Source organism: Giraffa tippelskirchi, chromosome 13 (assembly GCF_054371585.1).
Source record: "Giraffa tippelskirchi isolate mGirTip1 chromosome 13, T2T-mGirTip1v1.2.pri, whole genome shotgun sequence".
Lineage (NCBI taxonomy): Eukaryota > Metazoa > Chordata > Mammalia > Artiodactyla > Giraffidae > Giraffa > Giraffa tippelskirchi.
The window spans coordinates 12,860,815-12,877,078 of NC_137287.1; the positions used below are offsets into that span (position 1 = coordinate 12,860,815).

The 16,264-nt window shown below is 42.0% G+C and overlaps 1 protein-coding gene across 12 annotated transcripts in view; it reads left to right on the forward strand.

Moving 5' to 3' along the window:
- Window positions 1-16,264, forward strand: part of GALNT17 (polypeptide N-acetylgalactosaminyltransferase 17) — a 419,610-nt gene that overhangs the window by 334,161 nt on the left and 69,185 nt on the right. The window lies entirely within an intron of this gene.

Genomic DNA, 16,264 nt, shown 5'->3' on the forward strand with positions numbered 1-16,264 from the left:
GTTAAGATAAATGGACCTCAGTGAAGGGTTGGGTGAGGGGAATCCTTTAGGACCTGATCACCACTTAATTGGTATGTCTTCCTCTGTGCCACAAAGAGGGGGTCCTGGGGGTACCCAGATAGAGTCACTGGGTCCCCACTGCCCCCTGTCCTGAACTTTTGCATACCTGAGTCCCTGGGAAGTAAGCTTGTTGGAAATGTCTCGGGACACAATTGTCAGGTTTAAGTTTATTGAATTTCTTCCTCCTTCCACTGCTGGAATCTCTTTTTTGTGCTTCCAGGCAAGTACCCAGCGCAGAATCCCTACCCACAATCAAAGCCTGTTCTCTGTGTCAGATTTCACTTGTTATCCCTAATTGCTCAGAACCTTTAAGAAACCCCACCAGCCCCTCATCTACACTTACACCCCCCTTCATGGAATGAAAGACTTCATGTTCTTATGATGTAGTGAGCATCCAAGATGCAGGAGCAAAGGGGATGGTGGGGACCTTCCCTGAACCCTCAAGTCACTCCCTTTTGGAGACTGCAGACTCTTCCTGTATTTTCAGTTCTGGGCTGGGTTCTTTCCTAAGTGGAATTTACGTAGGACTTCTTTAAAAGCCCAGCAGTGAAAAATCCCATGGATATGTGATCGCAACTAGTGTACTCAGCACTTAATACATTTGGAATTTAATTGAAGGAAAAGTACTGGAACCAGAATGTTGAACTTGGCCTCTAACTTCAGTTTCTACCCTGTTCCCATCTCCTCATTCCTCCTCATGCTGCCATCTTCCTTAGCTCTCATCTGCTTCTAGCATGCCAGGGAATTGACTTATTTATTATGTATATTGTATTTCTCTAACTTTACTAGCCAGGTTGTAAGCTTTACAGGGCATAGAACTTCATGGTGCTCACCTTTGCGTCCCAGGCACATAGAACCATGCTTCACACATGGCTTAATAAGTATCCGTTGGATTGATGACTGATTGAGCACCTAAAGGGACCTAACATGTGTAGAAGCAGTGAGACATTGTGGAGACAAGCCCAGTGGTTAAATGGAAGATGATAACTTATCCAGGTACTTCCTTGTGAAAGGAAGGAGCTGAAGGAAGCCCTGCATTGAGATGGTTAAGCTTTTTTAAAGGTTTCAAATTTTTATGATAGTTTATAAAATCATGTGTTTATTTATGTATAATGTTTATAAAATTAAAATTTATGATAATTCGGTAAATTGTTGATTCTAAAAATTTTTAATATTTTATTAAGAGGGATTTGAATGTCTCTGTAATAGTGTGAAAAGGATGCCCGTGGAGGGTAAGACAACACCAACAGAGGGGAGAACAGGATGATGGATGGAGCACTGTCCTCACGGAGGCAGGGGCACAGGTGGAGGGATTATGGGGACAGGAGGGACCCCCAGATTTGATTGCCACTGCAGGCTGTGCTCTGTGGAAAACGGAGGTGGAAACATCAGGCCCACTGCTAGGGCGCTCAGATGTTGGTCTTCCCACGCGTGAAGGTATTTTCTGTGCATCGACCTGGACCCCGCAAAGGTCTGGGTGTGAGGCTCTGCCAGGCTCCGTGGTGGTGGGGGTGATGACAGTCCTGCGTGGCTGCCCTATCCCTGCAGGAGGGGCGGGGCCTGTCAGTTTCGCCAGCACCGCCCCTCGCCGCCAGCTGAGGGCGCCCGTGAGTTCCGCGCCGCATCTCCCAGTGACAGGCTGGAGTGATGGGTTCCAGCGCCGCTGCTCTCCAGACGTCTTTGTGAAGGTCAGATGGAGGAGCCTGGATCCTCCCCTCGTGTGCAATCACCAGTCTCTTATCCCAAGCACCTCCAGCATCCACGCTGGAGATTGGAAATGTTTATGCCGCTTATTTCCCATAGCCCAAAGGTCCCCAATCTTTCTGGCACCAGGGACCGGTTTTATGGAAGACAGTCTTTACACGGATGGTGTTCGGGGTGGTGGTTCAGGTGGTAATGCAAGCAATGCATGCCTGCTAAATCTCTTCAGTTGTGTCTGACCCTTTGCAGCCCTACTGACCGTAGCCCACCAGACTCCTGCATCCATGGGATTCTCTAGGCAAGAATACCGGAGCGGGTAGCCATTTTCTCCTCCACAGGATCTTCCCGTCCCAGGGATTGACCCTGGGTCTCCTGTATTGCAAGTAGATTCTTTACCGTTTGAGCCACCAGGGAAGCCCCTCACCTTAGCCAACTTCCTGTCACGTACGTATCTGTTCTCAGAAAGGAGCCCAGGAAAGAGTCCACATCTTTCAAGCCCCCCTCCCTTGAAAAATACATTATTATGAAAGCCATCCCTGCTGCCTGAGAAAAATCGGAGCTTTATGTAATATATACACTCATATATACATATATAAAATTGTATAAAGTGCACACACATACATTTATACAGATTAGCCTATAATAACCTGAAAGAAAAGACATAAAATCATATGCTTTAGCTACGCAGGGAAATTTTAGTTTGAGAACACTTACCTTTTCTTTGTGATTTCTTTGACTAAGAAATAGGTCCATCGGTGATCAAACTATTCTGTGACATTTTTCATTACCTTTTAATTCCATCCTCAGTAATTAAAGAATAGGAAGAATTGACAGCATAGCTGTGGTTTGTGGGGAGGGGAGGAACAGCAGGTTTATTCTAGGGCTATTGCTTGGATGAAAGGCAAGCTTGTCCGTGACCAAAACAATAGATACAGTGGAGAGAGAAGGGGGAAAAATGCTTTCTAAGGCTGAGAAAATAAATGAGATCAGAAATTGAAAGGTTTCCTCGTGTTCTGAGTAACATTAATCAGCAACTATTAACGATGTATATTATGGTAACATGTCTAAATGGTAAGAGGAAAAAAATTCAAGGAGAAAAGACCAAATAGATTATTTTAAGTGGTGTCAGATGGCTTCAGGTTTCTCCAAGATATCCGTCTTCTTGGGGATGTAAAGGCACTGTCTTATTCTGAACCCTCATATAAAAGAACGACTGACACGCACCATTACTGAATCCTGCCTGCCTGAATCTGGAAGAAAGGCAATAGAAAGATGCTGTCAGATCCTCCAGCCATCAAAAAAAGCCTTAACTCGTCAGGAGTCTCAAGTACTGAATAAAAGGCAGAATTCCTATGTGTGCACATCGTGGTTGAAAATATTTTTGAGACCAGTGACCCATGATGGAGGTGAAGTCAGCGAGAGGGTGGTGGGTGAGAGAGGGGGCACAGGCGTGATAACCATCTTACCTGGCCCAGCCCAGCCCCCAGGACCTTCCTCTTGGTGCAACTTTCGCAGGAGGCTCCACAGCAGTCCCAGGTAAAGGATTCAGACTCATGTCATGATGAGTGACCCTGGGGAAGGGAATGGCTACCCACTCTGGTATTCTTGCCTGGAGAATTCCATGGACAGAGGAGCCTGGCGGGCTACAGTCTATGAGGCTGCAGAGAATCAGACACAACTGAGCAACTAACACACACACACACACACACACACACACACACACACACATGGTGAATGATGTACAATGAATGTGTGTATTTTATTTTACACTAAGTAAGAATGATGTTCTTAAAATGCAGAGTTTGAGCTTGGTGCCACAACTGCTGGTGGCATAGTTCACGATACTCCTGGACCCACATTGTCCTGAGGAGTTGGGATGCCATTCTTATGACTCAAGTAGGCCCAAGGTTGGCATCTCTGCCATCTTGCCCAGCCCAGTGCACTTGAGCTGAAGGTACTGAAGACCTGCAGGATAGTCCACAGACTCAGGCTCTATGAGTCCCCATGCCAACTAGAATACCTTCAGCAGTAGATTTGATAATCAGGGGGAAGATGGTATAAACAGTCTGATCTGAGTCTGAAAGTTCAAGTGTCACGAGTGCCAGTGTCTGAGAGTGAAGATGAATATCTCGGCTCAAGTCGAAAACATGAAACGGCTCTGACCAGCCCTGTTGATTGATGCTCTGATCCCCACCCCAGCCACTCCTCTGTCCACGGGCTTTGGGACTTATCATCCAGCATCCATTTTAACCACAGAAGATTCTCCCTGCCCGGTCTGAGACCCCTGACATCAGAATCCCCCACATTCAGAAGCCTCCTGTGACCTTTGTCTCCCACTGGGATCTCTTGGGTTTGAGTCCGCTCTGTCTATTGGATGTTGTGGTTGGATAATGGTCACTCTTGGAAGCAGACCACCAGTTCAGTCCCATTTTCCTTATCCTTAGACTGCATGAGTCTTTGGTCCTCCTTTCTCTGCTGTTGTTGGTCATCTCTGACTAAGGGAATATCTTCACAATGTAAGGTTAGAATATACCTGTGATAAAACTCAGAGCAAAAGTTCTTGATCTTGTCTAGATGGTATCAACTTTTGGGTCTCACAGACTAGTCTTTAATCTGGATCCTTATATTAATATTTCAGGAGACCAGCAGTTCAACTGAATGCTTTTGGATATAATAGGGAGGCATGTTGAGAGCCTTACACTGAACTAGGGAGACCACAGTAGACAGACATGGCTTCTATCTCCATAAAATTTATGGTCAGGCAGAAAAATCATTCATTTAGCAAATAATTACCAATGTAATAGGTGTGAAAAGATAGGGCAAGAGGAGAATAAGAAGAAAATAGCAAAGGAATATAACCTACTCTAGGCAGTTGGGAAGCTCCTCCTTAAGGAAATGAGGTTGAAGACTTGAAAAATGTGTTGAATTTAGATAAGTCAAGAAGCTGTGGGAGTGAAGTAAGAATATTCCAGACAGTTTTAGTTATATGAGATGATTAAGTTCTAGAGATCTATTGTATAGCATAGTACCTGTAGTTAATAATGCATTGTGTACTTAAAATTTTGCTAAGAGAGTAGATTTTATTTTGTGTTCTTCTCACGAAATGTTTATTTATTGAGATATAATTGACATACATCACTGTGTACATTTAAGGTGTACAGTAATAATAAAGAATGCAGGAGGAAATGTTTGGAAATGATATATATGTTGATAGCATAGATGGTGGTGATATCCCCAGGTGGCACAGTGGTGAAGAACCCACCTGGCAATGCAAGAGACTCAAGAGACGCGGGTTTGATCCCTGGGTCGGGAAGATCCCCTGGAGGAGGGCATGGCAATCCACTCCAGTTCTCTTGCCTGGAGAATCCCCATGGACAGAGGAGCCTGGGGGGCTACAGTCCATGGGGTCGCACAGAGTCAGACAGGACTGAAGGACTGAACACACATGTAGATTGGCGTGATGGTTTCCCAGGGTTATGCTTATCTCCAAGCTCATCAAGTAGTTTACATTAAATATGTACAGCTTTTCAATATCAATCAAGCCTCAATAAAACGGTTTTAAAAAGAAAATAAAAGATATTTCAGGCAGAGAGAAAAGCATGTACAGAGGTTTGGATCCTGAGAAGGAAATGTATTCTGGAAACTGTGAGGTGTTCCAGGTGGCTGGAGAAGGTAAATGTTGGGGAAAACATATTAGATGCATTGGCAGTAAGATTATGCAAGATCTTTAAACAGGTATTTGGCTTTTTCTTAAGGACCACTGTGAACATTTTGAAAGAAAAAAAAGAAGGCATATGTGATAAAGAAAAAGACATCTGTGTGTGTGTGTGTGTGTGTGTGTGTGTGTGTGGTGTGTATGTGTGTCTATACATAGTCCCATGTTGGGCCCATAACCAAGATCCTTTGGAAGCATTTAAGGTGAGTGTGGCTATCAGACTTTTTTTTTTATAAAAGAAAGGTCATTATTGCCATGAAAAGATCTCAATTGCCATGTCGAGAATGGATGATAGAACTGAATGGACTCAGAGGAGAGGCAATAGGAGAGCATAAACTGTGGTTGGGGCAGCGGGAGAGAAATGGACAAATTCAGAGAGCAGAAGAGACAGGATCTGAGGGTTGAGTGTATAGAGGGGATGAAACCGAGTGGGGGGCAAGTCAGACTCCCGAGTTACGGGCTTGAACAATTGGGAGATACTGGTGCTCCTCTCGGAGATGAGGCGGTCTGAACAAAGGCACAAGATGATGCTTTCTGTTTGAGAGGGGTCCCGACAACATCCGATTCATCCAGTAGGCAGTTGGGTGTGTGGAGATTAAGCAAAGGAGAGAGGACAAAGCATGAGATAGACTTGGGCATCTTCTGTACACAGATTATATTTGAAGTTGCAAGAAGGAAGCGGTTGCCTAGAGAGGGGAGGAGAGGGGATAAGACAGAAATCCAGAAAACAAAGCCACCTTTAGGGCGTGGAAAGAGTAGTTGGAGAAACAACTGAGCAGAAGAAGCCCAGAGGAAGAGAGGAACATTGAGTGAGTGAATTTGCAGCAACTGAGAGAGGAATGTGTCTGTTTACCCAGAGTAGGCATGGAGAGGGGTGGGTCAGGTACCATTCAGGAGGCAGAGTGAACAAGGACCTGGGGATGACTCAGCGTGAGAAATGAATGGGAGGAGAGTGTGGTGTGCCTCCCAGGTCTCTGGGCAACCAGATAGATTCACTTAGAAAACACTGGCAGAGAAGAAGGTGTGTAGGTGAAAATGCGAGGAGTTCCCTTTTAGGAATCTTGAGTCCTCTGTGACTTGGCCACAAGATGTTGAAGGAACATAGGAGTAAGGTGGGGTTCCAGCTGAGAGCAGGAATTGGAACACGGTTGGAAGACAAGTGTGGAGTGTTCACCATTCCATCCCGGGGTCTACTGGACCTAAGTGGGGCTTAGGATTTGGGCTGACTTAACAGCGATGTTGAAGCTGAAACTCCAATATTTTGGCCACCTGATGTGAAGAGCTGACTCATTTGAAAAGACCCTGATGTTGGGAAAGATTGAAGGCAGGAGGAGAAGGGGACGACAGAGGATGAGATGGTTAGTTAGATGGCATCACCGACTCAATGGACATGAATTTGGGTAAACTCCAGGAGTTGATGATGGACAGGGATGCCTGGCGTGCTGCGGTTCATGGGATCTCAAAGAGTCGGACACAACTGAGCGACTGAACTGAACTGAACTGCCATAGGACATGGTGATTCCTTTTATGATATGAGCCCATGGCTTACAGCAAACAATAGCCATAGGTGCTATCCCTAAAGAATTAAAAAGTTAGGAAAATAGTGTTGTTGGTTTTTTTAAATTGAGGACTCATCTCTTTTTTTCTGAAGTATTTTGGGGAAAAGATCTTAGTTTTTTAAGATGTTTAGAACTTTAGAATCTCTGCTCCATACTCCAATTTCATGCAAGGATGTGAGTTTCCAGATGCTCATCCAATCCGCCTGCCTTTGCCTGTTTGTATGGCACCTCCCAAAAGGAGATGATGAAGCCACCACTGGAGCCAGAGCTCGTGAGCCACCTACCTGTAAAGACTTAAAATCTGCAGTGACGTGTGGTTCTTCCAACCTTCACTGTGACATGTACCTCACAGTACAGAATGGTGTTTTGTAGGAAAGAGCAGGAGAAGGTTCATTTAAACAGAGATTGCTGGCATTAGACAGCAGGACCATTTTGCTATCTTTATTGAAATGTATTGCCATCCTCGTAAGTAAGAAAAATAGACATATATATATATATATGTATGTATATATATATATATATATAGAGAGAGAGAGAGAGAGAGAGCTGAAAAAACACACATGCATGAATACACACACACACACACACACACACACACACACACACTCTCCAAAAGAAACCTTCCCTGAGAGATCTTACAAAAGACAGCCAGCAACGTGATGTCAGTTGTGGAATAAAACGGCTTCCATAGAGTTTCTAAAATTCTTCAATTTTACAAGAATTGTGTACAGGCTGGGAATTCCACCCCCAGTGGGTGAGGGGTTTAGATAATATTGTCTCTTGCTATTTTTTCCCCCACAAAACAAATTGGAGAATGAAGAATTGTCATTACATTTGATGTTAGTTTCCTTTATTTTAATTCAACATTTTATTATGGAAAATTTGAAACATAACAAAAATAGAACAGTCTAATGAATCCGAATGTACAAATGATTCAGCTTCAACAAATATCAACATTTTGCTGTGTGTTTTTCAGCTACTGCCTCTCAGCCTTCAAAAAGCAAATCCCCAGACATTGAATTGTTCTGCCTATAAAAATTTTAGAGTGTATTGCTAACGTAGAAGGACTTTTTTAAAGCATAAGCTCAAAATAAATTTACACGTAGTGAAATTCATTACCCAGTTCATGTTTCTCAAAAGTATTTCTCAAAATTCTGTGTGATTTTTCTCAACAACAACAATATCATTGATGACTTGTTCAAGCAAGGTTCCAAACAAGGTCTACAAATTGCATTTGATTGATATCCCTGTTTTTAATTTTTTTTTTATTTTTAATTGCGGCATAGTTGTTTACCATATTGTGTTAGTTTAATGTGTACAGCAAAGTGATTCAGCTATATATATTTTTCAGTCTCTTTTCCATTATAAATTATTGTAAGATATTGAATAGAGTTCCCTGTTGTTGTTGTTTAGTTGCTAAGTCATGTCCAACTCTTTTGTGACTACAGTGGGTATAGCCCACCCACTTCTCTGTCCATGGAATTTTCCAGGCAAGAATACTAGAGTGGATTGCATTTCCTCTTCCAGGGGAATCTTCCCAACCCAGGGACTGAACCCATGTCTCCTTCATTGCAGGCAGATTCTTTTCCACTGAGCCACCTGGGAAGCCCATGCTATTCAGTAAATCCTTGTTGTTTATGTTTTTTATAGAGACATGTGTATCTGTTAATCCCATACTCCTAATTTATCCCCCCGACCCATATGCCTCTTAAGTATCTTTTAATCTGTAACATTTCCCCTTTTATTATTCTCATGTCATTCATTTACTGAAGATACCAAACCATTTGTCTTGTAAAAGTTTGCACACTCTGGACTTGGCAGATGATCCTACTTGATGTCTTTAACATGTTCCTCTCATCTCCATTTTCTCTAAACTGTAATTAGATCTGGAAGGTTGATTAGACTCAGTTTCCTTCATTTACCCCCTCCTTCTTTCCCGCAAGAACATTTCAGGTGATGCTGTAAACTTCCTATCACATCACACCAGGAGATATATACAATCTGGTTGTCTGGATTTTAGTGATGTTAAGATTCAGCAGTGGGTCCGTGTGTTTTCAGCCTGATTCATCCATTATAAAATTCCCCATCAACCTTTCACTTAATGATTTTAGCAGCCACTGACAATCCTTGCCCAGATCCATTATTTCATTAAGGCTTACAAATGATGATTTTAAAATTTTACATTCATCCTGTGTTTATAAGCCATAATTCTGTTACTAAAAAAGAATTTACCCTCACCACCTGTTTGGATACTCCCAAATATAGTTCAAATAGGAAAGGCAGAATAAATGTTTGATTCTTTCCTTTTATTTAAACAGTTTTAGAATAATAAGTTGATGACATAGCAGCCTCCAAAGGTGACCAATGGGCTTTTCTCCAGTAGAACTGTTTTTTAAAAATAGATATTTTATGTTTCTAAATCCATTACAGTCATTATTCATTTTTTGCTCATTTTGTATGCTTTTATTAAAGCCTGGCTTAATACAGTAAAATGCACAGATTTTCAGTCTTCAGTCTATTGGGCTTCACAGTTATGTACATCCCAATAATCCCCTCCCAAAACATGATACTGAACACTTCCTTTGCCTGTGAAAGTCCCTTGTTGTCATTTTCCTATCTTTTCTCTCTACTTCCCTATATCACCCACTTTAGGCAACCGTTTGCTGATTTTCATCACCATAGATTAGTTGTGTCTATTCTAGAACTTCTCATAGATGGAATCATGCCTTATATATTCTAATCCTCAACTTTGTTGTTGCTTAGTCTCTCAGTCATGTACAACTCTTTTGCGACCCCATGGACTATATAGCCCACCAGGCTCTTCTGGCCATGGGATTTCCCAGGCAAGAATACTGGAGTAGGTTGCCATTTAGTTCTCCAGGGATTCTTCCCAACCCAGGGATTGAACCTGGGTCTTCTGCTTTACAGGAAGATTCTTCACTGCTGAGCCATTGGGGAAGTCCTTAATCTGCCAGCTAATGAATGTTTATGAGATTCCTCCACGTTGTTGTATCTATAACAGAAACTCATTCCTTTTTATTGCTGAGACTTACTCCATTGTATGGGCTTCCCTGGTAGCTTAGTTGTTAAAGAATCTGACTGCAATGCAGGAGACTGGGGTTCGATCCCTGAGTTGGGAAGATCACCTGGAGAAGGAAATGGCAATTCACTCCAGTATTTTTACCTGGAAAATCCCATGGATGGAGGAGCCTGGCGAACCATAGTCCATGGGGTCACAAGAGTTGGGCACACCTTGGCGACTAAACCACCACCACTCCATTGTGTAAAAATATGATCATTTGTTTATTCATTTTCCTGCTGAAGGATAGTTGGGTTCCTACCAATTTAGGACTGTTATGAAAAAACATGTTTTTTGGACATACGTTTGGATTCTGTTGGGTAAATACATAAGAACTGAATAGTTAGAATATGGGAAAGATGTATGTTTAACTTTTTAAGAAATGGTCAAACAAGTGTCTAAAGTGTTTGGGTCATTTTCCACTCCCGCCAGTTATTGTATGAGAATTCCAGGTGTCCACACTTTGCCAGTTTTTGGTGTTGTTGGTATTTGTTTTAACAAATCCATTAGGTTTGAATTGGTACCTCAGGGTTGTTTTCATTTGCAGTTCCTTCATAGCTGATGATATTGAGCACTTTCTCTTGTGCTTAAGAATAATCTGCACAACATTTTTTGCCCATTTTAAAGCATTGTTTTATTTTGTTTTATTACTCATGTATACAGATTCATTATGTGTTCTTATTATGATCTCTTTTTCAGATATATAGTGTGTGTATATATATATGTGTGTGTATGTATATGTGTGTGTGTGTGTGTGTGTGTGTGTATGTGTAAGCCAATTTGTGGCTTATCTATTCATTTTCCACTATGTTTTCTTCTGGAAGCTTTATGGCTTTAGCTTTTACATTTATGTCTATGATCCATAAAGCCCTGGAGAAAACAAAAGCGAATATCTTGGAATGCAGTACTTTTTAGACTGGATATGAAAGCATTAACAATTTTTAAACAAAGTGCTAGTTTGGGTTTAATCGAAATTTGAAATTTCAGCTCATTTAAAAAAGATACAGACAAGCCACACACCGAGAAAAATATTTACAGTGGCTGTATCTGACACAGGAATCTTATCCAGACTATATATAACGACACCTAAAAGTCAAGACTTAAAAAATGACAAAACATCTGAAGAGCCACTTCACAGAGCTTAGCTTCCTAGCTTTCTGGCCCAAGAGGTTTCAGTTTTGTCCTATATATTTCATGTCCCAAATCTGGAATCAGCCGTTAGTCTAAGGACCCCTGGCTCCTCCTCATGGGAAATTAGAGACCAAAGTCTTGTCAGTGAAGGTGCTCATTACTTCTAAGACTTTTCAGAAAAGCTGTATAACACTGACCTTTTTAGAAAGAAAAATGTAAGTCATTATTTCATACTAGTATTTCCAATTTAAATTTGTGATTACAGAAGTTTTACTTCTTTGATTTTATGCTTATCTTTCACTGAAAGCTCTGCTCTAATTGACAGAATAAGTCTGATTCTTATTGACATAATTTCTCATTTGCTTTATCCCATTATATATATTATATATGTATATATAGTGTATGTTCTACTCTCTCTCCATATATATATATGATTTCAGTATAAGAATGCCAGCTAACACGTTGACTGAAAGAAATTCAGTATTTCTTTGTATTTTGTTTTGTCCTTAGGATATATTTCCACTAGTCATGTATGGTCAACACTCTGTTTTAAAGGTATTTGAAACCATTTTTCTCTGTGTGATTATGCCACTTCCTTGATGTAGGATGTTAGAGCTAAATTTCAATGAACAACAAAGTTCACTTTTTTTCTGTTTTACTGAGGTTACAGGTCAGGTAACTGAAACTTATTTGACCTAAAGTTTTGCCTATTTTTTAAGACTTTTTTAAAGAGCAGTTTTATGTTCACAGCAAAACTGACAAAGAGAGTAGAGAGATTTCCCCACACATGCATAACCTGTCCCATTGTAACATCCCTGACCAGAGTGCTACATTTATTATAAGAGATGAATCTACACAGACCTACCCTAATCTACACAGAAAGTCCATGGTTTACATTACGGTTCACTTTTGGTGTTGTGCATTTTGTGGGTGTGGACAATGACCGGTATCCATCATTGTAGTATCGTACAGTTTTTTCACTGTAAAATTAAAATTTTAAAATTTATTTTATGCCCTAAAATTTTACTGTGCTCCACTTATTCATACTCCCCACCCCCACCTGCTGACAACCACTGACCTTTGTATTGTCTCCATAAGTTTGCTTTTTCCAAAATGTCTAGCTGTAATTTTACAGTATGTAGCCATTCCAGATTGGCTTCCTTCACATAGTCATTTGCATCTGAAGTCACCCCCATGTCTTTTCAGGAATTGATTGCTCTTTTTTTAGTGCAGAGTAATATTCCATCATTTGGACGTACCACAGTGTATTTATTCATCTATTCATCTTGGTTGCTTCAAAGATTTGAAAATTATGTCTAAAACGGCCATAAAAATCTGTGTGAAATTGGTAGCACTGTATATTCATGGCAGTGGGTACCAAGCACTCTGCTCCTAGGCTGATTTCTGCCCAACACCCTCTCTGGCTTTTGGTTCTGTGATATCCAGAGACCCATACTGCCAGAGAAGCTGCGAGTCTATGCTGCTGCTTTACAGGGACTCATTTGGTGTGTAAATTGTCCCAGTTCACCGTCACTGAGGCTGAGCTTGTATATCTGATTCACTGTAGGCTCTGGGATTATTACTGTTGTTAGAGCTTTGGGGAAAAAAAAAAACCAATAACTGCTAAACATGAAAAAATACTCCCCCTACCTCGTCCCCCGCAAAAAAAAAAAAAAAAAAAAAAAGCATCTTATTGATTGTCAAAGCTAAATTAAATCCTTGCATACTAAAGCTAAGCCAGAGAGGAGAAATTGCCCAGATAGCGATAAAGACAGGGCCCCCAAAATTCTGCAAGTGGGCAGAGAGTGTCAAGAAACACCTACACCATTATCAACAAGTAAAGGGACACCAGAGAGAAGAGAAGGAAGGCAGTGGGAAGCAGAAACTGCAGGCTGGACCGTCTCTATAACCTTCACTATTGCAGCACTGTTTTGCACCACATTCTGTACACGGCGCTTAAGAAGAAATTTGGGTCTTTCCCACACATGCATTTATTTTAATGTATGTATGTTTGTTTATTTATTTATTTATTTGGCTTCCTCGGGTCTTATTTGTGATACACGGGATATTTGTTGCTTGGTGTAGATCTTTCATTGCGGCACGTGGACTCTCTAGTTGTGGTGTGCGGGCTCAATAGTTGCGATGTGCGGCTTAGTTGCCCAGCAGCATGTGGGATCTTAGTTCCCCAATGTCAAACCCATGTCCCTGCATTGTAAGGTGGATTCTTAACCATTGGACCACCAGGTAAGCCCCACAGATGCGTTTAAATGGAAGAGATAAGCATTTCAAACTAATATCTGCTGTCAGCTGGCACTAAGTTTGTGGCAGACACTGTGCTCATAGGCGCTTTACGAACATTAGATTCTTCGGTCTTCATGAGAATCGTGTAAATTAGTCATTATTGATCCCATTTTACGGATGAGACCGGGATTGTTAGAAGGCAAGTAATTTGTCCAAGATCTTACAGCTGATAAACGGGGGAGCCAGAAGTCAAAGCTAATTTGTCTGACTCTAAAGCTCTCTGAGGTTTTCACTCACCTATTGCTTAGAATCGGAGAAGGCGATGGCACCCCACTCCAGTACTCTTGCCTGGAAAATCCCATGGAGAGAGGAGCCTGGTAGGCTGCAGTCCGTGCAGTCGCTAAGAGTCGGACACGACTGAGTGACTTCACTTTCACTTTTCACTTTCATGCATCGGAGAAGGAAATGGCAACCCACTCCAGTGTTCTTGCCTGGAGAATCCCAGGGACAGCAGAGCCTGGTGGGCTGCCATCTGTGGGATCGCACAGAGTCGGACACGACTGAAGCGACTTAGCAGCAGCAGCAGCATTGCTTAGAATATTTATTCATCCCAGGCGCTGCATCCCTCCACCCTTAGGATGGAGGTGACAACAATGGTGATTATGTAATAATGTCATCATATAGTAGATGCTCAAGGTGTTGACTGTATATAATACATATCATAAAGTACTTCCATTTGCAGAAGATACAATACTCATAATTCCCATGTAGACACGCAAATAGATCCCATGCCAATTCATCTCTATCATGTAATACACTGCTTCGTATATAGAGAACTGTAGTTATGCAATAAACACAAATGTGTTTGAAACAGCATGAAATTGGATTTCCTCATCCATAAATTGTGTTATATTTATGTCTAAGTTATAGCTGAAGGAACAGACCCACGATGTTGATATTTTTATAAATGGTGTCTAATGTATTTCTATTAAGGGGAGATATATTTGCTGTGCTGAAATGTATTATCATAATAGCCAAACCATTTACTCTACCACTGGAAAATAGTGTGGTATTCTGTCTGGAATTTCACTTGCCTGCTCCCAGACTGCCAGATCTCTTGTAAATTATCGTAGATGTCTGTGAGTTATTTTATAGGAAGCATCCATCTATTTTTACAACTCTGAAAAGTCTGTCACTCTCATTCATCTCCCTGGGAATAAAGCAATAATTTGATTCTCTATAAATGTGAACCTGAATTTACACCATCCTCTCCAGGTGCGGCTGTAGTGACGTGGGTGATTTATAGCTCTGGGTTTCTGGGGCAGGGGACAGGATGGTAGTAGCATCCTTGCCTTGTCTGTTTCCATTTTCCACTATTTTTACACAAAAGGGGTTGAGAATTAGCCTGTCCCAATTCTATTTAGGGCACCATTGTTTTGTTCCCTGGACTCTGTGGGCTTGGTGGAATGCCATGCCACAAAGAACAGCCACCAAGATCCTAAGCCATTCCATTCAGCCCTAGATCTAGTAGTTGGCTGGAGGTCTGCACACTTGAGCCTTCGGCATGGTGATGTGCTCAGTGTTCAGGAAAACTGCCACTGCAAAATTGTCAGGGCTTCAACAGGAAAATAGTTGGCTGTCTAGGGGAATCTCAGATATTTGCTGTCAGATGAATAGCCCATTGGACAAACCTAGGCTATCCATCTTCGACATCCAATCTTCTGGCCCATTGAAGGAGAGCTTGCCTGGGGAATGTCAGTGTTTTATCCCCTCTTCCCTCACTAAGATGCCAAGGTGGGAGATGTCCTTAGCTGTCCAGGATCCTTTGAGACCAAGGCTGTTTGGGCTTTGAAATCTGATGCTTCCAGAACCAGGGATGTGGGCAGTAGGAAAAGAGCTTGAATAATCACTAGAGTGAGGAAGTAGGGGCATGAGGAGGAACTAGGGCTGGAGTGTGTAGCCAGAGAAAATTGGAGAGCCAGGAAGACCAGAGGGAGAAATGATGGACCAGGCATGAAATATGGGAAGAAATCCCAGAAGAGTTCCTGAGACAGGGGCCTTCTGGTGCCCTGGGCTGGTTCCCCCAAGCATTCTGAAGCATGATGCTTGGATGGGATGGCTGCACTTAAAGGTCATTGGAATAGGGCAACCCTACACTCAGCTGCAATACCCGCTGAGACCTGGATTCAAGCAGGAAAGCACCTCTGGCATGTCTTTATCATGTTTTGAATCTGAAAGGTTTGTGCTGGGTCATGTGTGCATGTTCAGTTGCTCAGTCATGTCCCTTTTGCAACCCCAAGAACTGTAGCCAGCCAGGCTCCTCTCTCCGTGGAATTTACCAGGCAAGAATACTAGATAGAGTTGCCATTTCCTTCTCCAGGGGATCTTCCCAACCCAGGGATAGAACCTGCATCTCCTGCACTTCCTGCTTTGGCAGAAGAGTCTTTACCACTGTGCCACCTGGGAAGCCCTTGGGCTGGGGGTTCTCCCTAATTGGAACCATTTGTCCTTAGAGGTCATTTCCTGTGATAAAAATTGTACACCAGGCTAGCTCAGAAAGGAAACTCTTTGTTTATGCTAGTGGCCATTATTTTTGTGGAAACTCATTTAATACTGTTCGTTTGGAAATATGGTGGATGAATTGACCCTCAGCTTTGAAGCTACCATCTACCCATGTGCAAAATGCCTTGTATGGGCACATCTTCCAATGACAGCCATGCGTCGCCACTGTCTGCTTCGCAGAGCATGAAATGGTACTCTGACTATTTCATAATTAAT